Source organism: Schistocerca americana, chromosome 1 (genome assembly GCF_021461395.2).
Source record: "Schistocerca americana isolate TAMUIC-IGC-003095 chromosome 1, iqSchAmer2.1, whole genome shotgun sequence".
NCBI classification, from domain to species: domain Eukaryota; kingdom Metazoa; phylum Arthropoda; class Insecta; order Orthoptera; family Acrididae; genus Schistocerca; species Schistocerca americana.
In genome coordinates this window covers 402,702,629-402,730,096 of record NC_060119.1, presented here as the reverse complement: position 1 = coordinate 402,730,096, position 27,468 = coordinate 402,702,629, and positions in this window count along the sequence as shown.

Here is a 27,468-nt window from a genome sequence, read left to right as displayed (position 1 = left end):
GCTTCCTGTCCACATTCAAAGAACTGCAACTGTTGTACATCCATGTCAGTTTCATATGTTCAGAAAGTCTGTCTTCTATTTTTATTACCCGAACAACGCGTTTAATAGAATTTCCATAGTATTTTAGTTGCTATATCTCTAAATTTTTAGGGGGAAGTTTTTAATATATCCAAACGGCAGCAGTTTGCACAGAATAAAACAAATGTGATAAAATTTTTGTATACTGTTTTCTTTCTAGAAATTTCCTTGAATTTTTTGTTGATTACGTTATTCACAACTGTTTCAGCGTCGAGCCATTTTATTATTCTGATGTGGAGGAAAGTAGCCGCTCTTTCGTGTGCAACAAAAACAAACAAGCACAGGTAAATGTTAGGAGATATGCGCTGGTGTCGGCGGGAGCTGTGTTTTAGATACATGTGTAGTATATAGGAACGGTAGGAATGTTGATGGTATTATTAATAAATATTAAAATTAGAGTTTCGGATCCTTGAGAGGTACTTGCGATGGTACACGTAATAGAGAGCGCCCTTTATCATAGCTAGGTGTATATGTGGTGCAAGATAACAAGTGATGTGAAATGCCAACGAGAGACATGGCGCAGTCATAGAAACGCGATTTCACACAATCTAAAATTGTCAGTGAGCAGTCTTGGTTTAGGCTTTAGTTAATCTCATGAGTCTCGTTACAAGAAATTGGCTTCTTTAACCTTTCCCCGCCCTTTATAAAGTTGGGGCTATATTCCGTCACTGTCATTCTTGATATATTCTAGTGACAAACCTCTAGAAGCAACTTAATATAAAAGAATTTCAAACGTTTCTTACTCTGCTACAAAAGCTTGTATAGCTTGATCCTAGCGTTTTCTACCGTTCCTTTATCACATAAATAAAAAAAAAAAATGTCGTGGTATCAAAAACCGAACACTTAAATTGAAAAAAAATCCTGCGGAAATGGAACCTAAGCCTTTCTATCAGCATAGTCTACCAGTCGTTGAGGTATTGTCACATAGATGTATACAGTTCGATAGTCTAGTAAGAAATTCAGTTTTTAGATAAGTAATATCAGCGGAATAGGTACTCCAAGAACGTAGAGATACTCGTAATGTAATTTTGAATTTTTCTGTGGAAATCTATTTACTTATTGTTTTTAATTCTTCCAGTATGTAGACGTACGTCTTGTCGGTTGTTTGTGAAATTAAGTCCAAAATTTTCACTACTTTCTGGTACGTTTCTCGACCTTGAAGTAACGTTTCATCACATTACATTCATCCATCTGTCTTAGTTTCAAGTACACCCAGAGAAAAGTATTTAAATTCTTGTTGTGTTTGACGCTATTCCCATCTTATACATTCCCTATTTGTTCTAAGACAGGCGTCACTAATAATCATTTATAAAATCTGGAAAAATTTACGTGCCTTCATCTTGCGTTTACACATTTATGGCTACGTAATTACTCATTTAAAACATAGGAACGTAAATTTTAATTAACGTTGGACCGCCTACTCAACGTTACGCTATTAAATAAAACGTGTTCTGTTCCCAGACAGCTGCCATTGAAGACATGTATTCTCGCAGGATTTTCAACACTCTCGACTGTACTCACGAATTGGTTCTGTTTGTTAGTTGCATTTACTTTATGAGTGGGAATAAGAATTCCACCACAAATGATTGCTGAGCTTGACAGTGTTCATCGAAATTCCATTTGTTACGTATGTGTGTGTGTGTCCGTTGTCGTGGGATGCAATATCATTAAATAATTCCAAACAAGCCTACGGCACGTTTTGTTAATTTCCTCTAAAACAACTATTTCCACTTAATGTTTATTCTGACTAGCCATTATTATGAATCCTTAAAATAGTGTATCAAGTTTACCTGACGCTAGGTGTGAACAGGTACTTGAAAACTAGCCCTAGTGCAACGTTGTAGTAGTCAGTGCGATAAAACCTGCTAGACAAGCCATTGTACTAGCCAAACCAGTTGCAGGTGGTAGCTCCCTGGTCGCTTCACAATTAGTCCCTCTAGCGAGAGTTGAACCTAGGACACGGTATAAGGGAACTAGACCCTGTTCTGACAGAATCATTTCGAAGCTTGTCACTGACAGCTAACAGCTTCCATCTCATTCTTGTCATATAACTGTTCACTTACTAAAGCTTTTATTCGAGAAAAATTGTTTGACTTAGCTTTCTATTACTTCCGTTAAACTACATCTACATCTACATCTACATTTATACTCCGCAAGCCACCCAACGGTGTGTGGAGGAGGGCACTTTACGTGCCACTGTCATTACCTCCCTTTCCTGTTCCAGTCGCGTATGGTTCGCGGGAAGAACGACTGTCTGAAAGCCTCCGTGCGCGCTCTAATCGCTCTAATTTTACATTCGTGATCTCCTCGGGAGGTATAAGTAGGGGGAAGCAATATATTCGATACCTCATCCAGAAACGCACCCTCTCGAAACCTGGGGAGCAAGCTACACCGCGATGCAGATCGCCTCTCTTGCAGAGTCTGCCACTTGAGTTTATTAAACATCTCCGTAACGCTATCACGGTTACCAAATAACCCTGTGACGAAACGCGCCGCTCTTCTTTGGATCTTCTCTATCTCCTCCGTCAAACCGATCTGGTACGGATCCCACACTGATGAGCAATACTCAAGTATAGGTCGAACGAGTGTTTTGTAAGCCACCTCCTTTGTTGATGGACTACATTTTCTAAGCACTCTCCCAATGAATCTCAACCTGGTACCCGCCTTACCAACAATTAATTTTATATGATCATTCCACTTCAAATCGTTCCGCACGCATACTCCCAGATAGTTTACAGAAGTAACTGCTACCAGTGTTTGTTCCGCCATCATATAATCATACAATAAAGGATCCTTCTTTCTATGTATTCGCAATACATTACATTTGTCTATGTTAAGGGTCAGTTGCCACTCCCTGCACCAAGTGCCTATCCGCTGCAGATCTTCCTGCATTTCGCTACAATTTTCTAATGCTGCAACTTCTCTGTATACTACAGCATCATCCGCGAAAAGCCGCATGGAACTTCCGACACAATCTACTAGGTCATTTATATATATTGTGAAAAGAAATGGTCCCATAACACTTCCCTGTGGCACGCCAGAGGTTACTTTAACGTCTGTAGACGTCTCTCCATTGATAACAACACGCTGTGGTCTGTTTGCTAAAAACTCTTCAATCCAGCCACACAGCTGGTCTGATATTCCGTAGGCTCTTACTTTGTTTATCAGGCGACAGTGCGGAACTGTATCGAACGCCTTCCGGAAGTCAAGAAAAATAGCATCTACCTGGGAGCCTGTATCTAATATTTTCTGGGTCTCATGAACAAATAAAGCGAGTTGGGTCTCACACGATCGCTGTTTCCGGAGTCCATGTTGATTCCTACATAGTAGATTCTGGGTTTCCAAAAACGACATGATACTCGAGCAAAAAACATGTCCTAAAATTCTACAACAGATCGACGTCAGAGATATAGGTCTATAGTTTTGCGCATCTGCTCGACGACCCTTCTTGAAGACTGGGACTAGCTGTGCTCTTTTCCAATCATTTGAAGCCCTCCGTTCCTCTAGAGACTTGCGGTACACGGCTGTTAGAAGGGGGGCAAGTTCTTTCGCGTACTCTGTGTAGAATCGAATTGGTATCCCGTCAGGTCCAGTGGACTTTCCTCTATTGAGTGATTCCAGTTGCTTTTCTATTCCTTGGACACTTATTTCGATGTCAGCCATTTTTTCGTTTGTGCGAGGATTTAGAGAAGGAACTGCAGTGCGGTCTTCCTCTGTGAAACAGCTTTGGAAAAAGGTGTTTAGTATTTCAGCTTTACGCGTGTCATCCTCTGTTTCAATGCCATCATCATCCCGTAGTGTCTGGATATGCTGTTTCGAGCCACTTACTGATTTAACGTAAGACCAGAACTTCCTAGGATTTTCTGTCAAGTCGGTACATAGAATTTTACTTTCGAATTCACTGAACGCTTCACGCATAGCATAAACTATTGCCGTTGTAAGGAAATCAAATTTCCAAAATGCTTTATTTTCGACGCAATATTAAGTTATACTTAGGAATTCGAGAAGTCTTCAAGGAAGAGCTAAAGATAAACTCAGTGACTGAATGTTGAACAGCTTGTTTCACTCTAAGGTACTCATCAGAGAATCAACAAACTTATAAGTTGCATCAGAATAAAAAAATATATATGTCATCGATGTGTTTCCGAATGTTATCCATTTTTGTGTAGTGAGAAATTTAAGAATTTTTTCGTTTATAATTAGAATAAATTATAACCTCAAAGATATTTTAAAGGGTCGTTCATGTGTTGCAGCATGAAACTAGTGCTCAATAAACAAGAACATAGTTTTTAATTAAGTCTTTTGCCTTACGATACTTGCGGGCTGCGGCCATCCATATCTTCCTATTCCGTAGAAATGACTTCATTTTATTACACCCGCTCCACCATCTGTAGCACATATACAAACATTTTAATCTTCTAACACTATGTCCATCTACTGCACCTTCAAGTGGGAAATTATCTATCTGGCCTTGGCTACAGTGTCCAACTAGCAAGTCCCTTTTTCTAGTGATATTAGATTATATTTTCTTTCTGCTCAATGCTATAACACAACACATAGTAAGACGTCAACAAAATAAATAGGAGTTTAACTGTTCCTTGCTGCGATATAAATGCATAAAAAGAACGTCATCCTACCAACAAAGACAGTTGTAGATCATTATAAGTCCATTATACAATTATTAGTAAGATCCATTTCAGACGTACAAAGTAGTCCTGTAAGTTAAAAAAACACTAACAATGGAAAAATAACAAATAGAAAACTTGTTATTCGGTTAAAAAATGAATAGTTATGATTTAACTTCCCGTCGACGGGCAGATCATTGGCGAAGAAGCACTAACTCGGATTGAGTAAGACGCAGACTGGAAATTTGTCTCGACCTTTCCAAAGTAACCGCCCTGGAATTTATCTGGAGTGTCCTAATGGGAACGGTGTCATGCAGAGAACGGTGTCCTTCAAATCTTTCTCGAAATACAACATATTACTGTGTATATGAATAGGTATAAGATCACATAAGGTGTCACTACTGTAGTTCTTACTTTACAGTGAATGCTATCAGAATTCCCTAATGGACGGAAGTAATCGCTATAAGCAAGTAGGTGTTTGTTATTCTCCAAATCTGTTGGCAAGAAGTAAAGTAGAGCTTCCACGTAAGACAGAGACAGCAGCATAAGATCGAATCGGTTGGTAATACGTAATAAAAAATATATACAGGCGCCAGTCTTCTAATGGGTTTGATGCAGGCCACCACGAACTCGTTTCCTCTGACGACATCCGCATCTCAGACTAGAACTTTTCCTCTATTACTTGTTAAATATTTTCCTGTCTCCGTTTTTTTCTACAGTATTTACCCTCTACAGTTCCCTCCAATAGTGTTGGAAATTATTCCTTGGGGCTTAATACAAGTCCAGTCATTCTGCCTATTCTTCATGTCAATGTATTTTACGTATTCCTCTTTCTCTCGATTCCGCGAAGAATCATCTCGTTTCATATTTTACCAGCCCTTCTAATTTTCAACATGCTTCTATATCATCACAGTTCAGCCTCAATGCTCTTCTTCCCCGGTTTCTCACACCACGTAGTAGCTACTGGTATTCTTCGACAATAAATCAGAGAGGCTTGTAGATGATTCTGACCCCCAACTGCCGTATACGCTGTGTTTAGCGGTACGTGCGCTTGCGAGTTTTACTAAAACTGTTTCGATATAAAGGTTAGCCCTAAGTTATTGTATTTCATTAAGCTCTCTTCCCCTTTCCGAAGATCAGTTAACTACCTGAAGTGTAAAAGAATGTTCTCTTGAATTTTGCTTAGACGTTTTTACTGTATAACGTTCTGTGCTGAAGGGTTTATTAACCATTTCAGGAATTAGTATACTCTCGTACATCTACTCGAACACTGTCTCCTACGACGTAGACCACATAAAGTCCTTCCTTTCTTATTTCTGTGCTGTACACGATAAAATTTTAGAATGACAGTCTACACTATCATCTGATCCTTTTCAGTACTACTGATATTGCTCGTGGGCATCTAAACGGTTCACTTAACGTTGTCTGCGGTTGTTAGATTGCGTACCAATTCTGGTATCAATTCCTTTGATCAGCTACGGGAACTGAATACGAGGAACAGTGGGTAGGTTGTTGGTGGACAGTGAAAATGCTTGCTCCTATTTCCTTGTAATTCGTAAATAAATTTAGCTTGTATTTTGCTCCACTATGTTATAATTTAACCATGCTGACGGAATTTTCGGCAAAATCGGAAGTACCACAATGCTGTAGGTTACTGCAATGACGAACATATCTCGAGCTACGCTATATCAGTTCGCTACAGGAACCGTATTTTCGTGTAGAGATTCGTTGGCTTCGTCAACTCACAAAGAAACTGTCGCATACCAAACCAACTCAGGTCCCTCGCTATGCTACAGGTCAGGCTGTCCGTAGATCTAGTGTTCTTCCCGCTCTACATATCGTAAACAGATGTAACCGGTTCGTGTTTTCCATCGGAAGATATCATTAGATTCAGCGATGACTGGGTGTTGTGTGCTGTCCTTAGGTTAGTTAGGTTTAAGTAGTTCTAAGTTCTAGGGAACTGATGACCATCGATGTTAAGTCCCATAGTGCTCAGAGCCATTTGAACCATTTCTTTTGATTCAGCGATTTTCCTTGGCTACTCTATACTATCGCCCTACTGGCTACGATTAACGTCTACTAATTGCCAACATCAGCACACAACGCAAGAGCCGCCGAAGCTACAAATGCGCTTAAGCAGTGGGCATTTTGCAGATAATGCAGCAGAAAGGAGACTGACAATACAGATACATATACACACGTATGCTACACGTTCATGTATTATAGGAACAAATGCTTGAACAGTCCAGTAACTATGTTGTACACAGTATGATTTGGAAAAAAATAAGTGGAATAGAAGACTAAAACTAGAAAGTAAAATTCTGTGGAGAATTTACGAAACTTTAAATGAATAATGTATACTAATTCTAGCACTCTGTACAAAGAATAGTTTTAGTTTTGTCATCCACATTATCAGCAATTTAGTATCGACTGTTGGATAAAAGTTACTATAGGCTTTTGAATGGGTTATGGCCTGCACAGATATGCATCCATGTCCCTCCGGCATGTTTTCTCATTTCATCTGCCTATATTGCATTTACAATCGTTTGGATATTTTCTTATATGGTGGACCACAGCACAGAACTTGCTTGGTGCATCTACCACACATTCACCTGACTGCATATCCCGTCTGCATACACGTAATTCCCGTTTTATTAATAATTTCACGTTTGCTTCCGGTTCGTATCACAGAACGAAATGGCGCAGTTAATGGACGCTCGACCCGCATTCGAGATGAGGGCGGTTCAGATCTCCGTCTGATCACCACGATTAGCTTTCCCGAGTTTTACCTTAACCTGTTAAGGCAAAAGGACACGGACCATCGATCTCTCCAAATCCTTCGACCCAACTGTCTTTCCCTCGTCCCAGTCTCTATTCTAATGCATTTGATTATTTTGCTGTCTTCCCTAGTAATTCCCAACGCCGAGAAACAGTTTTCGCATTATAAGTCTGCCGAAAAACGAGGATAATGGAATGTAGTCAAATTAAATGAGGTGATGCTGAGAGAATTAGATTAGTAAACGAGAAAAGTAAAGTAATTAATGAGTTTCGGTAGTTGGGAAGCTAAGGAACTGATGATGGTCGAAGTAGAGAGGATATAAAATGTAGACAGGCAATTACAAGGAAAGCGTTTCTGAAGAAGAGAAATTTGTTAACATCGAATGTAGATTTGTCAGGAAGTCTTTTCTGAAAGTATTTTTATGGTGTGTAGCCACGAATGGAAGTGAAACATGGACGATAAATAGTTTAGACAAGAAGAGAACAGAAGCTTTCGGAAAGTGGGGCTACAGAAGAATGCTGAAGAATAGATGGGTAGATCATGTAACTAATGAGGAGGCACTGAACTGAATTGGAAAGAAGAGGAATGTGAGGGATAACTTGACTAGAAGAAGGGATCGGTTGGTAGGACATGTTCTGAGGCATCAAGGGATTACCAATTTAGTATTGGAGGGCAGCGTGGAGGGCAAAAATCGTAAAGGGAGACCAAGAGATGAATCACTAAGCAGATTCAGAACGATGCAGGTTGCAGTAGCTACTTGCAGATGAAGAAGCTTGCTTAGGATAGAGTAGCATGGAGAGCTGCATCAAACCAGTTTCTGGACTGAAGAGCACAACAACGAACAACAATATCGAGTCCGCTGAAAACTCTCCAGGTCAGTTTTCTCTTCTGTTTAGTTCTTTACACGTCCTCTACACAGTTTCTATCTCTCCCCGTGCGATTTCCGTATTTTTGGAGCCCTAAATAAAATCATTCGCGGCCGTCAGTTTGCTTTGGACGAAGAGATGCACGCCTTGTTACAATCATGACTCAGTGGAAACTCACAGGAATTTTTTACGACGGCATTAACCGTTTTGTGTCACAGTGGCACAAATGAATTAACGGCAATGGCGATTACATTTATAATAATAAACAGTTTACTCCCTTTTTGCACCTGTTTCGTTTTCATTTGACTTCCCCTTATACACCATATACGATGTCATTGTTTTCATCTTTGCATATGCGTCAAACAACTCCAACAATTAGCGCTTCAATTTTTTTGCGGCAGGGAGGCGGGGTGAGGGTTTGTGGTGGTGGTGGTGGGCGGGGGTTATCTGTCTTCTGACTTGTCTGACGCCGCCCAACACGAATTCCTGTCTTGTGTCAACCTCTTTATCTCAGAGCAGCAGTTATAATATTCATCATCCATTATTTGTTACATGAATTCCTATGTTTGTCTTTCCCTATAATTCCTACCTCTCCAGTTCCCTCTAGGGTCACGGAAGTTACTCCCTCGTCCATTATCATACATCGTGTCATCCTGTCTCTCCATCTTGTCGGTGATCTCCGTAAGCTCCTTTCTTCACCGAGTCTGTGGATAACCTCTCCATTTCCTATCGGTCCAACTGATATTGAACTCCATTCTATAGCGTCACATCGCAAGCGCTTCGATTCTCTTCTTTTTCGGTTTTTCCACAATCTGCGATTCGCTATTGTAGAGTTCCAAGCGCACATTAACATAAATGTCTTCCTCAAGTTGAGGCCAATGTTTGATACTAGTAGCCTTCTTTTGGCCAATAGAGTCAAATGGTTCAAATGGCTCTGAGCACTATGGGACTTAACATCTTAGGTCATCAGTCCCCTAGAACCTAGAACTACTTAAACCTAACTAACCTAAGGACATCACACACATCCATGCCCGAGGCAGGATTCGGCCCTGCGACCGTAGCGGTCATGCGGTTCCAGACTGAAGCGCCTAGAACCACTCGGGCACCAAAGGCCGGTGCCAATAGTGTCCTCTTCGCCATTGGTAGTAGACATTTTACGTACTTCTTGCTTCGTTCGTCACATCTTATTTCGCTTCCAAGGTAACGGAATTACTTCACTTTTTATCTACTTCGTGGTCACAAAATCTAATGGTAAGCTTATCGCTAATCTCATTCCTGCTATAACGCATTACTTTTATATGTTAAGAGAACAGGTTCTGTAACTCTTCGTTACTTTCATTGTGGGTAGCAATGTCATCAGCGAATCTTCTGACTGATATCCTTTCAACTTGAACATTAACCTCTTTCCGCAGCTTTTCTTTTATTTCCACTATTTCTTCTTCGATGTAAAGATTGAACAGAAATAGCGAAAGATACCATTTGTGTCTTTTACTCTAAATAATCCGTCACTTCGATGTTGTCGTTTCATTCTTACTCTTACTAGTCGAAAATTTCTCCTGTAGTATTCCACAGCTCAAAATGAGGCTCTCACGGAGCTTCTATTTCGCAGAACTTACCATCTCAGCATAAATGTGTTTTCTTTTCCGTAGAGTTCACTTCTCTTTATCATGCTCCCTCACTTTTTAACCGTCTTCTGTAGTATGACATTTCAGGCATTTCATTATATCTTGGTCTTCTATCTGTCTGTTTTAAATCTGCGCTGACAAACGCCTTAGAAATCTATACTTTTGTAAAGTTCTTCGTAAATCTAGGTCGATATGTGACACAGAGACTTTTTTTAAGTGTCTGTCTGCACATTAGGTTATGTGTGCTTCGTTATGTAATCTCACACTAAATAATTAACACTTTTAGACGTTTCTATGCTTTTATACTGTTGGACGCTTTATCACTAACATTTTACCTTAAGTTTTTAAATAATATTTTCTGAAAGTAGTAGTTTCTTATATTTGACCCTAAGAGCAGTATCATTTGCAAAATAACGGAGTAATACGTTTTTAACATCAAATTTTACTCATTTTTCTCTCGATTGAATCATGCCGTTTTCACACGGGCTTTAATTAACAATGGTGATGAAGTAGAAAACATTTGTACACTCATTTTGAAATCAACCAATCGTTCTCTAAATCACTGATTTGTTAGTCTTGCATGACGGTTCAAGATATTGTAATCCCTAGCGAACTGCATTTTCAGTATTGTGCTCAGGGCACAGGAAACTATTTTTCAGCGTATGCTTCCGAAGTGTTCTCCTACAGTAACAAAGGCTATAGACGTATCTTGATTCCCTTTCATTCCTCACTTATCGTGAGCTCTGACTTCTCTCTTACCTATCGTGAAGTACCCATCATGCAGTACAGTATGTCTTTCTGTTGTTTTTCTGTTCTGTACTTCTTTACTTTACTGTATTTAACAATTTGGTAGTCAGGAATGTTGCACGGATACAGAGATTTTCATAGCCCTTTAGATCTTATCTTATCGACAGCGTCTTCCTTGAATTGGAATATCTTGCACAGCAATGCCTCTCTTTTCTAACATAATAGTACACCTTTGCTGTGCGGACTACCTACACATTCTTTGCATATGTTTGGTGTTTCATCTAGATACGAAGCAGTTTCCATTCTGTACTTCACCTATGAGAAACTGTACTTTGTTTTAGCAAATTCATACATTTCTTTGGCGCAGCAACGATCCTCCTAGCACAAAGCTAATTTATTCACATTTTCCTCCTTTCGCGTAATGGATACCCTTGTGATTCGTGTTTCCTGCTACACTTTAATTTTGTTTTACAGCTTTATGTATATTCGCTCTTGAATGAAATTCATGTCTCATTGACGATTTGCGAAATCTCACTCCTGACATTAGAACCTTTCTCTATCAGTTTCATTTTCATCTAGATATAACTCTTCATGTTTGTTTCTGACGTGTATAAGGAGCAAACAACTCCAGAAATATTAATTGATCTTACACTGGTGCATAAGTTCGCAGCGTTTTCCATAAGTAACATAACAGATAAACACAAAAGATACTTTAGTCAACAGCAACGCATTCACCTTCACAATTTACCAAAGTCTGCCAAAGCTCGGTTAACTTTTCGATTCTGCGACTATAGAAACCACGTTGTTTTGAGGCGAAGAATTCTTCGAGCCATGTTCGGAGCCCTTTTTCCTCCGGAATGGAAGTTCTTCGAAGGTTATTCGATATAGAGCGCAAATGGTGAAAATCTGAGGACGCATGATAAGGTGAAGAAGGTGGTTGCGGAATGACTTTCAAACCCAACTCCTGTATAGCGCTTTTTGTCAGTCCAGCAGAATGTGGGCGGGCGTTACCGTGGAGTAGCATCACTCCATGGGCTCTCCGGGTCGTTGTTCTTGGACTACGTTTGCAAGACGTCTCAGTTGTAGACAGTAAATGTTAGCAGAGATGGTTACATCTCGTGGAAGCAACTCGTAGTACACCACACTGTCAATTTTCCACCAAATGCATTACAGTATCTTTTTTGGAGGAGCGTTGGTCTTTCTACGGGGAGTCACTGCTTTTTTTGGGTGGAACAATTCCTTTCTTTTCCTTATATTAGCGTAAAGACATCATTTACCGTGATATACAGGACATAAAATCCCGTCTGAGGCCTGCGACCATTTTTTTTAGTCAATAATTGGCAAACCAGGGCTGTACAATCGCAATAAAGTCATGAGATGTTCAATTGGCTCTTTTTATTAGAACATGTTACGCGTTTCGGGATTACACCCATCTTCAGACATCACAAACTTCAACTCCTTCATAACCAACCTGGCGTACAGCCTTGACAACTCAAAGAAAGTGTCGAATAATATCTGACTGCGACACAAGCAGCCATATGTTATTCGACACTTTCTTTTGAGTTGTCAAGGATGTACGCCGGGCTGGCTAGGAAGGAGTTGAAGTTTGTGATGTCTGAAGATGGGTGTAATCCCGAAACGCGTAACATGTTCTAATAAAAGAGTCAATTTAACAGCTCATGACTTTATTGCGATTGTACAGCATTGGTTGCCAATTATTATCATTTATCGTAACCAGTAACGACAGAGAATACGGAATGGACGATGTTCTTCATGAGCTAACTGATGACGAGCAAGCAGAGATGGACATATGGCCACGGATGATTTTTGTGATTTTGGCTTAGAGGGTGCGGTACCCATACACCCGATTGTGAACCTTCCCCACTGCATGTAAATGTAGTACGAGGTGGACTGATCACAGCATACCACATGTGCCTGTTCTAGTGTACATTGACGTGGATCATTATGGATTAATGAGTATAGTCGATCTTCTTCAAATACCGAAGGTATTTATGAATGTGGAGTATCACTAATATCAAAGCGAACCTTCTTAAAACAAAAGAAAACCATTGTCTTGCCGTTCTCTGTCGAATGGCGCTATACCCATACGCGCCGCAAATATTTCTGGCTGTCTCCGCTACTGTCATTCCTCTATTGAACTCGAACAGAAAAATATGCCGGAAACGTGCCGATTTCTCCACTTGCCACTCCATTTTTTAACGTCAGTTCTACTGATTACCTCCAAATAACAAAATTGAAATATGTGAACTCAAACAACAACAGTGAACTTTCCACAGAAAAATAACAACCATAGATAAACCCACAGAAACCGGAATACCAATATGCAAAATGAAAACAATACGAGCTTACGCACCATCCTAATAATTACAAACTTATTCAGTTTGTGTATAGTCGAAACGATTTGAAAGTTTTAGATTACACTTCCTTACATAGAATTAATCTTCAGCAAACAAATACGTACGTTCCACTGCTCTGTTGCAAAAAGATCAGAAGTTACTTGAGCGTCCGAGTATCAATGGCTTCATTATGAAAAACATTATTGCCACTCGTAATCGAGATGTTCAAGAAATTCATCCCATTGCTATTCACACATGACATCCATACAAAACATACGATTTATATTGAAACTAGTCGATGACTTCTTACTGAAGTTCCAAAATTATTGTAAATAGACAGAACATATAAATCTAATGACAGTGGAACAAATTTTTCATTTTGCAGCAGTCATTACCCGCGACCCGTCCTCACAGCTTCATTTCCGCAGCATTCACTGAAATTTGCAGCAGTTTGTGGAAGGGTCTCACTTCTGTCACGCTGAACCATTCTCTTCAGTCGTCGTTGTCCCTTTCTTGCAGAATCTTTTCCCGGCTGCAGTGATGTCGGAGATTTGATGTTTTACCGGATTCCTGATATTCACGGTACACTCGTGAAATGGTTGTGAGGGGGAATTCCCACTTCAATGCTGCCTCGGAGATGCTGGGTCGCATCGCTCGTTCGCCGACTATAGCACCACGTTGAAACTCACTTAAATCTGCATAACCTGCCATTGTAGTAGCAGTAGCTTACCTAACAACAGCGCCAAACACTTGTCGTCTTCTACGTGTTTACATATCTCTGTATTTGATTATGCATGCCTGTACCAGTTTCTTCGGTGGTTCACAGTATAAATGTAGCTGGTAACATCACGTAGAAGTGTTGACCTTCACGCTGTGTCATAAGGCGATAGTCACTTGCAGTATCAATGCCACGTGGACGTTAATTCACAACGCTGACTAGTAGTCTTCATCCGTAGAGACATACAAATAATTCTTAGAGTTAGTTACACAGAAGTTTTTCCGTACGTGATGAATACCGGGTACCAGTCCGTCAGACTCTTAGCTCACTTCCTCCTCAAGGAAATTCACGTGACGTACGTCACGAGGCAATATAATTAAAATATGATCTTTGATGACGTTTTAATTTCTAGTAAAAACAGGATGGAATAACATCCTTAGCAGAAGCCAGTCTACAGAAAAGTAAATGGAAATATAAGTAACCTGTATGGAAACAATAATTTACTGGAAGGATAAAGACGTACATTATCTTTCGTAATCTACGAGTACATCTGTATTGAGGAAGCCACTAAAAGCTGTGTGGTGGAGGGTACTCTGGTATTATTATCGTATTCCTCCGTCCTTGTTTAATTCGTGAATGGCGCGTGATCACTTCCTCAGACGTATTGGGACGAAGTAATATAATACTCAGCTTCTTTTTTAACATATTCTCTCGGATATTTAACGTTCAACATTATCGTGGTGCGCAACATCTTTCTTGTAACGACACCCATTGGAGTTCGCTGAGCATCTCCGTAAGGGTCACGCGCATACTAAAGAAACCCGAGACGAAACGTGCCACTCTTCTTTGGATCTTCTTTCATATGTTCAACCAACCTGGTAATGGTCCGAGACAGACAAATCATATTCAACAATCGGTCGAACGAGTGTTTAAAAGTCACTTCTTTCGAACTCTATATACATTTCCGTTCGCTTCTTAATCTAATCAGCATTTCTGCTTTTTCTTACGGAAAGTTTCATGTGCTCATTCCACTCATATATGAACTCCGGACATTTCATCCTCAATGTTTTACGGCTGTTATTGTTCTCAGTGGTTTGTCATCAGTAATGCAACGGAACATTAATGAATCTCTTTCCCTATCAAAAAGCAATATGCCACCTAGGCCTATATTTACGATATGCTGGGAACGTGGAAATGCGTCTCAACCGATACACAAACTATTGAATTGCTTAACAGAACGATTAACCAAATAAGATAAGTAGATGAATAGAGATAAAAAGTTTAAGTTAAACAGAATTAAACTCGTGGTGCAATCCAAAAATACAAAAAAATGGTTCAAATGGCTCTGAGCACTATGGGACTAAACTTCTAAGGTCATCTGTCCCCTAGAACTTAGAACTACTTAAACCTAACTAACCTAAGGACATCACACACATCCATGCCCAAGGCAGGATTCTAACCTGCGACCGTAGCGGTCGCGCGGTTGCAGACTGTAGCGCCTATAACAGCTCGGTCACTCCGGCCGGCTCCAAAATACAGCTATTGCAAATTGGAAGCGCTATTGGTCTGTTTCTCTGGAAATGTTACGCTATTTCTATTCAAGTGTGAACTCAGTGTATTTGACGCACTGGCCTTTAGCTAGTAATAGCGAATACGCTGTTCAAAAATCACAAGACGAGGAGGTATACTTGGAAAAGGCCAGGTGATACGGGAAGATTTCAGTTTCATTACGTCATGTTCAGACAGGGATTTCGAAATCAGACACTGGATTGTAAGGTGTACCCAGGAGCAGACATAGACTCAGATCACAATATAGTAGTAATGAAGAGTAGGTTGAAGAAATTACTCAGGAAGAATCAATACACAAGGAAGTAGGACACGGAAGCACTAAGGAATGACGAGATACGGTTGAAGTTCCCTGAGGCTACAGATACAGCAATCAGGAATAGCTCACTAGGCAGTACAGTTGAAGAGGATGGACATCTCTAAAAGGGCCATCATAGCAGCTGGAAAGAAAATCATACCGTGATTACAAAGAAGTTAACTGCGGAGAAACCAAGGGTAACAGAAGAAATACTTCAACTGATCGATGAAAGGAGGAAGTATAAAAATGGTCCGGGAAACTCAGGAATAGAGAAGTAACTGAGGAATGAAATAAATCGGAAGTGCAGGGAAGCTAAGAAGAAATGGCTGCAGGAAAACTGTGAAGACATCGAAAAAGAAATAATTGTCGGAAGAGAAGTCAAAACAACCTTAAAGAATACAATGAAAGCCTGTATGGGGGGGAAGGTTTATCTGATGTGACAGAAGAAGAATCAGGAGTCGATTTAGAAGAGATAGGGGATCCAGTATTAGAATCAGTATTTAAAAGAGCTTTGGAGGTCTTAAGATCAAATAAGGCAGACGGGATAAATAACATTCCATCAGAATTTCTAAAATCATTGGGAGAAGTGGCAACAAAACGACTATTCACGTTGGTGTGCAGAATGTGTGAGTCTGGCGACATACCATCTAACTTTCGGAAAAGAATCATCCACACAATTCCGAAGACGGCAAGAGCTGACAAGAGCGACAATTATCACACAATCAGCTTAACAGCTCACCTATCCAAGTTGATAACAAGAATAATATACAGAAGAATGGAAAGAAAATTGAGAAACCCCTATATGACGATCAGTTTGGCTTTAGGAAAGGTAAAGGCACGAGGAAGGCAATTCTGACGTTGCGGTTAATAATGGAAGCAAGACTAAAGGAAAATCAAGAGACCTTCAAAGGGTTTGGCGGCCTGGTAAAAGCGTTCGACAATGCAAAATGGTGCAAGGTGTTCGAAATTCTGAGAAAAGTAGGGGTAAGCTACAGGGAGAGATGGGTCATATATAATATGTACAACAACCAAGATGGAATAATAGGAATGGACGACCAAGAACGAAGTGTACGTATTAAAAAGGGTGTAAGACAACAATGTAGTCTTTCGCCCTACTGTTCGATCTGTACATCGAGGAAGCAATGATGGAAATAAAAGAAAGGTTCCGGTTCAAATGGTTCAAATGGCTCTGAGCATTATGGGACTCAACTGCTGAGGTCATTAGTCCCCTAGAACTTAGAACTAGTTAAACCTAACTAACCTAAGGACATCACAAACATCCATGCCCGAGGCAGGATTCGAACCTGCGACCGTAGCGGTCTTGCGGTTTGAGACTGAAGCGCCTTTAACCGCACGGCCACTTCGGCCGGCAAAGGTTCCGGAGTGGAAATAAAATTCAAGGTGAAATTATACCAATGATACGATTCGCTGATGACATTGCTATCCTGAGTGAAAGTGAAGAAAAATTACACGATCTGCTGAACAGAATGAACAGTCTAATGAGTACAGAGTATGGATTGGGAGTAAATCGAAGAAAGATGAAGGTAATGAGAAGTAGTAGCAATGAGAACAGCGAGAAACTTAAGATCGGGATTGATGGTCACGAAGTAAATGAAGTTAAGGAATTCTGCTACCTAGGCAGTAAAACAACCAATGACGGTCGGAGCCAGGAGGATATCAAAAGCAGACTAGCAATGGCAAAAGTGACATTCCTGGAAGAGAATAGAAGCGAATCTAAGTACTTCAGTTGTGGAGCTATAGACGAATGTCGAAAATTAGGTGGACTGATAAGGTGAGGAATGACAAGGTTCTGCGCAGGTTCGGCTTGGTTCAAATGGCTCTGAGCGCTACGCGACTTAATTCTGAGGTCATCAGTCGCCTAGAACTTAGAACTAATTAAACTTAACCAACCTAAGGACATCACACACATCCATGCCCGAGGCAGGATTCGAACCTGCGACCGTAGCGGTCGTTCGGCTCCAGATTGTAGCGCCTAGAACCGTACGGCCACTGCGGCCGGCGCAGGTTCGGAGAGGAAGGGAATATGTGGAAACACCGATAAGGAGAAGGGACAGAATGATAGGACATCTGTTAAAGGGACTCAAACTACCCAGTTAATGAGTGATACTGCCGCGGGAATAGTCATTTGCAACGGGATATGCGTTATTTCATGGACAATCGATATAGTGCGTAGAGAATGACAGGCAGAAACATGCGTTCTCCTGGTGAACTGCACTTTCAGGAGTGTGTAGATCTCACCAGTTTCCTAAGAGCAGCAGTAGTTAACCGAGTATCTAGTATTCGTAATGCTCCATATCGACGACGATACACAAACAACCAGTGCCGCTATGCGTATCATTTGACGGTTACGACCACAGACCTCGTATAGTCATACCTGGACTACAGTACATTAAAACAACCATTTCTGGAACACTAACTGTAGGCAGCCAGCGACTAACTGGCCTCAAACGCGTTCCTATTTCAACCTGCAGCATTAGTGATCCAGAATGGATTTTGGAGCGCAGCTCACACTGTGGAGAACTTCGAAGCAGTAACCCATACGACACACGTCTCCAAATCTTAAGGATGAAAGTAACTTGGACCATACATGTATGGAAGTACTGCATTGTGGTACAGAAGGTAAGTGAATTAATACGGAATGAGGCACCATCATTGATGGTGATACCCTGAAGATTACAAAGGTAAGAGAAGGGTTCTAAATATAAGGTGTGATCTCCATGAACGGCAACACATGCTCTGCAACGTACTTCCTCGATGGCTGCTAGGATGCTAAGGAGCTCTTGCGGTAGGGCGTTCATTTCCTCCAGCAACACAGTTGGCAAGTGGTGCGTGGTCGTTGGTGAATATGAGCGTCTCCCAACGCATCTCACACTTGCTCCATGGATTTATGAATTTCAGTCTAGGGAACGGGCGGACCTAACCATTCGGAGACTATGGTCTGCTTTCAAGCTGCGCAGCTCGATACGGTCGTGCACTGTCTTGAATAGAACTGAAGTCAGGATCGAATGCACCCATGAAAAGACGCACACGGGTTAGGATACAGTGTCACGATAAGGTTTACCGGTGTTTAAAGATTTGGAGATCAGTGCGCCCACGCAAATTATGTCTCCATACATCATGACACCACGTCATCTCTCTCACCAAAACGATCATAATTGACAACGTTACTGCTAGCATTACGTGTTCACACTCTCGCCATATGACCGTAGGTCCATTCTTGTCGAACATGACCTTTTGGCGGTCCAGGTGTTGTACAAAACTCTGAACACGTTACACGCAGCAGCGGTACAGCCAGCAGTGAACGTTATGGTGACACTGTATTCCTTCCCCATGCACATCTTTTCAGGGGTGCGGTAGGACCTGTCTTCATTTTTAAGGATGGCAACGATCGAAGGCATCAAACAGCGTAGGTGGAGAAGGTCTTGGAACGAGAGGATAGTCGGCAAATGGACTGGCCTACCCGTTCCCCCGGCTTAAATCTCGTAGAGCTCGTATTGGATGCTTTGGAGAGACATACTGCAGCAGGTCCACGCGCATCAACGACCATCCAGCTATAGTCAACCAATCTGGTGGAAGAAAGCCCTGCCACAAGAATTCCGTACCTACCTGCATTTTGCACAGCATGCCATCCGAGGTGATCCTTTCAGACTTCCGTAATGTCCAGGAGTCTACACTGAGTCAAAGTGAGTTCAGTGTAATTATTGTGCCTGAATGAAACTGTGGTTTCTGTTTGTTTGATTCCGTATTTCTTCCCATTACCTTATGTACCAAATTGTAATAGTAAATAAAAAGTAAATGTGGTGCGACTAGGGCCTCCCGTCGGGTAGATCGTTCACCGGGTGCAAGTCTTTCGATTTGACATCACTTCGGCGACTTGCGCGTCGATGGTGATGAAATGATGATGATTAGGACAACACAACACCTAGTCGCTGAGCGGAGAAAATCTCCAACCCAGCCTGGAGTCGAACCTAGGTCTTAGGATTGACATTCTATCACGCTGACCATTCAGCTTCCGGGGGCAGACATTGTAATAGTTCTTTCCGTCTATTTTCTAAGACTCTATGAGTGGTTGAGTCTTGTATTAATATCACCATGTCGGAATCACAATCAAGTTCAAATACAAAGGCATGCACACATAGCACTTGAAAGCACGTTTAATACTGACACGAACGTAGGGCCAGAACAAAGCTGACTTCCTGGATGGAGGCTAATGCTATTTAAACAAGCATAGAATACTCCAGACATTCAATTTTTAGAATGTAGAAACATCATACACGTAAGATACGAGGGCTGGAACTTTAATATTGGCAACTATTTATTTACAGCTCCTACGAAATAGACACGTGTTTCAAAGTTTTACTGACCTTCAAAGTAGTCACCATCGTTGTATATAGCCCGTTGCCAGCGATGTGGAAGTCGTAGGATACTCTTAGCAATCCCAGTTGTGGTGACAGTTCGAGCGGCGCCGTCTATTATCCGACGAATTTGTAGCAGTTCTGAAGCGAATGCCATGAAGTGTTTCCTTCAGTTTAAAAATCGAGTTGAACTCACGAGGGCTTAAGTCAGGGGAGTGCAGTAGGTGGTATAGCACTTAGCAGCCCCATAAGTCAAACAAATCAGTAACAGCTTACACTGTATGTACTTGAGCATTGTCCTGCAAAATGATGGTCAAGTCCTGCTGAAAGTGTCATTTTCTGCACGACCATACCTGCACCAAGAAATGGACTACGCCTGTCAGTATAGAGTTTCCATTTTAAGCTCACGTGTCATCACTTCAGTACCTGACCTGTAGCGCAGAGGAAAACCGACTTTAATGGTTTTTTGGGTCACCCATACCTGGAGGCACTAACTACGATAAAAACGTGCTACTCGTAATAGCTATAATTATTATTCTGCAAATGAAGTAAACACTGATGTAACATTGTTCTGTACACTGTCCTCAGTCACTGAAGAGAAATTTCTAAACTTATATCCCTATCACTCCGTATGTAAATGTAAACGTACGTGTAGAGGACAATTACTATCTCGCTAACCTGAGCTAGCTTCTTAGAATTTCCCGTACAATACATTAAAGGATGACTCCGTTATTTCTGTAACAGGCTGAATTTGGCTGAAGGCATTCAGTGCCTCTCCTCACATAGTTTCAAACTTGTTATGCCATACTCTCATGTACATGCATAAATAATGAATAAAGACGTCTTTTCGTCTTGATATGTAAATTATAACTTCGTGATGGATATCACTGTATGACAGTGATTCCCTACTGACTAAGCACACATTGACACAAAGTCATTAAGTAGCTTGCTTTTTGAAATTCTAGCATTATTTCGAAATTGTCAGTTGTGGAAATTACCGCTGAGGGAAACTATTTATCATTACGTTTTACCACTTTCTCTGCCTTATTAAAATATTTATTGATGTGTTTGCTAATCTCCGTCGTCTCTGCGTGAAATTTATTTGGTACTATTTTCGCAATCGTCTATGAGTAACTCGGTGATATTCACCTATATATATTTAATTTACTAAATGCAAAGTGTGTTCTTTTATAGCTGATTTATTGGTTTTCTTTCCATAATTCTTTCGTGTTCTTCGATTCGTGTCTCAACTGTCCCTCTTATACTGATCACGTACACGTTTACCGTATTTTACATATTCACACTTCTTTTAATCGCTGGCGCACGTTTGTGGCTGACGTTAGATACTCCAGTACATGTCGTGTGGATCTGCATATTACAGCAGTATTTCATTTACAAAAACTTTCTCCTCAAATGACATATTTTTTGTATCGGAGGACAAGCAACAATTTTTATCGAAGTTATAGAAAATTCTTTCATTTCACCGGCAAAGTATTCACCAAATACTTTACAACAATAACTTTATTCCGTGAAGGGTTACTTTAAAGCTACTAGTAAAGTAATGTATAAGTTGGTTTCCGATTATCTCGGCTATTCAGTGCACTGTCCCATTTTTTACGCAAACCGTCTGGTCCGTCTAAGACCTCCATCTCGATCTTCACGCTGACTTAAATCTTCAAACTTTGAATGGTCATTTCCTGAAACTCGGTGTAGTGTATATGTGTCCCACTAAGTATGTGTTAGAAATTTGAGTTCACATCCCTCATAGGTTCTTCAAACACATGATACGATCATATGTTCCCCATAAAGAAGTCAGATGTTAGGCTTTCTAGTGGTTACATTCCAGTAGTCTACGAAGACATAATGAGGTCGAACTCATTGTAGAGCTTAATCATTCTCGAACATATCACAGGCAATTGAAATTGGTCCACAGGGATTTCCAGTCTCGCCATTTGCCTAACAGCCTTGGAAAATCTCCCAAAAATCTTGGTATCTTCTGGGAATTACAGGTGTTTTTTAATACACCTGGCCATTAAAATTACTACACCAAGAAGAAATGCAGATGATAAACGAGTATGCACTGGACAAATATATTATACTAGAACTGACATGTGATTACATTTTCACGCAATTTGGGTTCATAGATCCTGAGAAATCAGTACCCAGAATAACCACCTCTGGCCGTAATAACAGCCTTGATATGCCAGGGCATTGAGTCAAAAAGATCTTGGATAGCGTGTACAGGTACAGCTGTCCATGCAGCTTCAACACGATACCACAGTTCATCAAGAGTAATGACTGGCGTGTTGTGACGAGCCAGTTGCTCGGCCACCATTGTCCAGACGCTTCCAATTGGTGAGAGATCTGGAGAATGTGCTGGCCAGGGCAGCAGTCGAGCATTTTATATTTCCAGAAAGGCCCATACAGGACCTTCAATATGCGGTCGGGCATTTTCTTGCTGAAATGTAGGGTTTTGCAGGGATCTAATGAAGGGTAGAGCAACGGGTCGTGACACATCTGAAATGTAACGTCCACTGTTCAAAGTGGCGTCAATGCGAACAAGAGGTGACCGAGACGTGTAACTAATGGCACCCCACACCATCACGCAGGGTGATACGCCAGTATGGCGATGACGAATACACGCTTGCAATGTGCGTTCACCGCAATGTCACCAAACTCGGATGCGACCATCATGATGCTGTAAACAGAACCTGGATTCATCCGAAAAAATGACGTTTTGCCATTCATGCACCCAGGTTCGTCGTTGAGTACACCATCGCGGGCGCTCTTGTCTGTGATGCAGCGTCAAGGGTAACTGCAGCCATGGTCTCCGAGCTGATAGTCCATGCTGCTGCAAACGTCGTCGAACTGTTGGTGCAGATGGTTGTTGTCTAGCAAACGTCCCGATCTGTTGACTCGGGGATCGAGACGTGGCTGCACGATCCGTTACAGCCATGCGGATAAGATGCCTGTCATCTCGACTGCTAGTGATACGAGGCCGTTGGGATCCAGCACGGCGTTCCGTATTATCCTCCTTAACCCACCGATTCCATATTCTGCTAACAGTCATTGGATCTCGACCAACGCGAACAGCAATGTCGCGATACGCTAAACCGCAATCGCGATAGGCTACAATCCGACCCTTATCAAAGTCGGAAACGTGATGGTGCGTATTTCTCCTCCTTACACTAGGCATCACAACAACGTTTCATCAGGCAACGCCGGTCAACTGCTGTTTGTGTATGAGAAATCGGTTGGAAATTTTCCCCATGTCAGTACGTTGTAGGTGTCGCCACCGGCGCCAACCTTGTGTGAATGCTCTGAAACGCTAATCATTTGCATATCACAGCATCTTCTTCCTGTCGGTTAAATTTCGCGTCTGTAGCACTTCATCTTCGTGGTGTAGCAATTGTAATGGACAGTATTGTATGCTTCTAGGGCGAAATGTTCACGAGAAAATTATGAATGTATCATGTGTGCATTTGTATCTCTTTGCATGCGTAACAAAAGTCACGACTTGCAGTCTAATTAGTGTCTCATATATACATACGCTATCTGATCAAAAGTCCGAACACCTATGTACTAGTGGGTTAATATGGAGTGAGTCGATCATTCACCTTTATGACAGCTTGAATTCTGCTGGGGACCCTTTTAATAAAGCGTCTATATGTCTGTGGATGAATGGCAGCCTATTTGTTCTCAAGAGCAGAAACCTGAGAAAATGATGTGGCTCGAAGCCGACATTCTGCCTCATCCCAAATGTGTTCCATTGGGTCAAAGTCGGGACTCCCGGGAAGCCAGTCCATTTCAGTTCACAAATCATTGCCCCGCAGATTATCCTTATTGCAAAGTGCTTTATCATGTTGACACAAATAATAATCGTCTCCGAACTATTTCTCTCATGTATGCAGGACACAATGGTGAAAAATGTGTTCATATCATTCCGCATTTAGCGTTTGCTTAAATGCCATAAGAGGACCACACATTAACTACGAAAGATCTCCTTACCGTAACACCACCTCCTCAGTACCTCACTGTTGGCACTACAAATGATGGCAGGTAACGTTCTCCACTCACCTGCCAAACCCAAATCCGTACATCGGTTCCCCACAAGGTATAGCGTAATTCATGACTCCAAATTACTAGTTTCCAGTCATCCGTTGTCCAGTGGCGCCGCTCTTTGCACAACTTCAAACGCGGCTTACACTGACTGCATACATGTGTGGCATATGAGGAGGTGCTCGGCCACTGTACGATATTGTTTTTAATTCCCTGCGTACAGTTATTATCCTAGCTGGACTGCTGGTAACACTTTGGAACTCACGAGTGATTTCATCTGAGTTTTTACAACCACGCACCACAATGATCGACGATCCGTGTCCGTAAGTACATGACGTCTACTGGGTCTTGGTGTAGATGTGGTTGTTCCTTTGCTTCTACTTCACAGCCTCATCACCAGCATTCACCCTCGCCAGCTTTAGAATGCTTGAAGCGTCTCACAATGGAGACGCTACTCAGGCGACAGTTAATGACTAGTGAAAGTTCGAAGTCACTGAGGTCTGCTGAGCGACACATTCTACTGATAATACAATACTCTTGCTTTACATAGGACTGTCCGGATGATTTTGATCAGGTAGTGTATGATTGATAATACCTAGGTAATAAAGGTATTAGAGTTTTAAGCTACTCTTTGCTATGCAATTATCAAACAGCTATTGCAGTATTCTTTGAACAGCCTCTATCAAATTTTGCTTCCTGTTTCTGCGACTACCATCAAATACGTTAAGTTTGCCAAAGCTATCAGCGGATATTCTACGTGTTTTAAAGTGTATGAAACCATAATTTCACTTACGGAAGCCTCGTTTTCCTGATGACAACTCTTCATGTTTCAGATCACTGGTGGAATGGATGCGGCATCGTGGCGTCACGCCGGAGAAGACTGAAATGAAATACGTTTTGCTTAACATTATGTAAAATGATCAGTTTGATTATATGATATTTTCGTCGAATAAACTATTTTTGGTACACTCTAGGTCGGGTGTTATTAACAGTTTCGAATAATAATTTGAGGATACCCTGTGTGTGTAGTACTAAGCTCTCCATCAGCTGGATTTCGCAGAAGTTATTGACCAATTATGTAAATGAGCAACTAATAACGTGCTTCAAGCATGTTTCTCACGGCACGTGTGTTATTTTACATAACGAAACGGTCCACACTTTATACCTTATCACACTACACCAGAAGGCCAAGCTCATTCGTAAAAGGTCATTACTAACGAAACTGAAGTTAGCGTTGTTCTCAATAGCCTGTAAGATGAGCTTCCAAATTAAAATATATTTCAACAGATCATTCCTTCGACTTACATTTACTTTTTGCCAATTTAGGACCAGGTCGCAGTTTCAAATGGTCGTCATTTGCCACTTATCCTCCAATTTTTTTCACTATCTATGTTCTTCTTCTTCTTCATCATACCACTTCACTCTTGTTTATTTGCCTCGGAATCAGTTTCCATTTCAAAGCTTTCCTTCTGAAAACATTGATTTATTCTGACTTTTTCTCTGTTTTGTCATGTATTTCCAAATCTCTTTTAACTTTTCGGATGCTGCTTGCTCTTAATATCGTAAACAACAGATATGTGAAGAAGTGTATCGTAAGCCTATTGTCGTTTATTTTGTGCAATTGTCCAAAAATTGTTACCGATTTTTCTTGTTATTATTAGTGTTATTTTAGCCTACATAGTGGTATATTTTATCATACCTTCTTAATCTTCGCGCTCCTACATGTCTTGTCGAATTTAAAGGTCTTTATCCATAATTTTTCCCCCAAATGATTTAGTATTTATAAGTAAAAGTTCATTCTCATTTGTAAAGGAATGCTGGTTTCACCAATGTGTTGTAATGTATCATTACTGCGTTTTTTATTGTAAATTTTATTCGTTATTCACTACACTTCTCCCATTCTGTAAATCCTTTCATACACGGACGATTTATCATACGAATGAAATATTCCTCGCGGGTTCTTGAACTTTACAGGCTATTTTTCACATGAATTTAATCCATAATGTTGTGTTCACAGAGAGAGTCCACAAAATCCCAAGTTTCATAAACGAAATAATTTACAGTGAAATCCATGTGTCGTAAGTAGTTCTGTAAGTTCTCGTTTTTGTATATACTGAACTCTGTGTGTTGCTCTTTGTTTCATCTGATTATGAGCGCTACTTTATCACAACGGCATGTTGAATCTAAAGTTGATAAGGAAGACGTACTGATATTTGTTATATCTGATGTAGGAACCAAGCAGAACATACTTACAAGTATCCTAGCGGCTACCTGTCATAACTCGTTACTCTGAAGAAGTTTCCATCTGGTGTCAGAGATAAATGGCACGATTTGGCATTAATTTCTGTTAGGTATCCTGTGACAAACTGCACTATTTGTTCCAATAGTTTCGCTGATGAATTCTGTAGCTAATCCCAGCGAGAACATGAAAAAAATGTGTACTAAGGCTGCAGTTAAGGAAATATTTTTCGCTTCTATCCTCCTTATCTTGCACCTCTCCGAGCCTTTCTTTCCCTCTGTATTTTTTTTTCTCTGGGACACTTTCGTGGACACACCATTTCATCGAGCTACTTCCACAGTTTGTCTTGATCCGTGTTCTTCTCACTAAATTGGTTCGGATTCAGCATTTCTTCCACATTCTTTTCCTTTCCTGTAGCCCCTGATTCAACATCTTCATAATATTTTACACATGTAACTCATAGCTCGGTTTGCCACTGTACCTTGTCAAAGAATTAATGAAAATGTTTCTGAAAGTGCAGATTTTAGAAGCCAAGGAAGAAATGATTGCATGTTGTGACATAGAACAATGTCTTTGCCGTCTACATCTAAGTTTATTTCTCAATAGCCTCCGGACTCTGTCACACAATTACTGAATCTTCTCAGCTCTGTACTGACTGTTATAAGGCGTGTCAAATCAAAATCTTAGGCGGATAATCTAATTAAATTTTTATCTCGATCATTCGCATTCTTGCATATGGAGGCATACGATAATGATCGAAGCAGAAGTTTTGAAAAGTACTACACAAAAAAGGATCAATTTTTCAGTATTTACCGACAAGCTTTTTCGTTTCAAAGCTATATTCCAAGTGTATAACGAATAATTTTTTGTTTCATTTCTTGAAATCGGAAGTTAATGAGGAATTAATTCTTAGAAAGTAAAATTAACAACTGAAATTAATTTTAGGCAGTGAAATTGGCTATTGAAATAGATGATGTACTCAAAACTCCTATATAATTAGGTAAAAAGCTGCTACAAAAGCAGACACAATATTAAAAATTATAAGTAGTCGCATCAAGAATCATCTGTTATTATTATTATTGTTGTTGTTTTCTCCGTGATTGGCTGGTTAAGGAACACTTCCAAATTCGTTGTT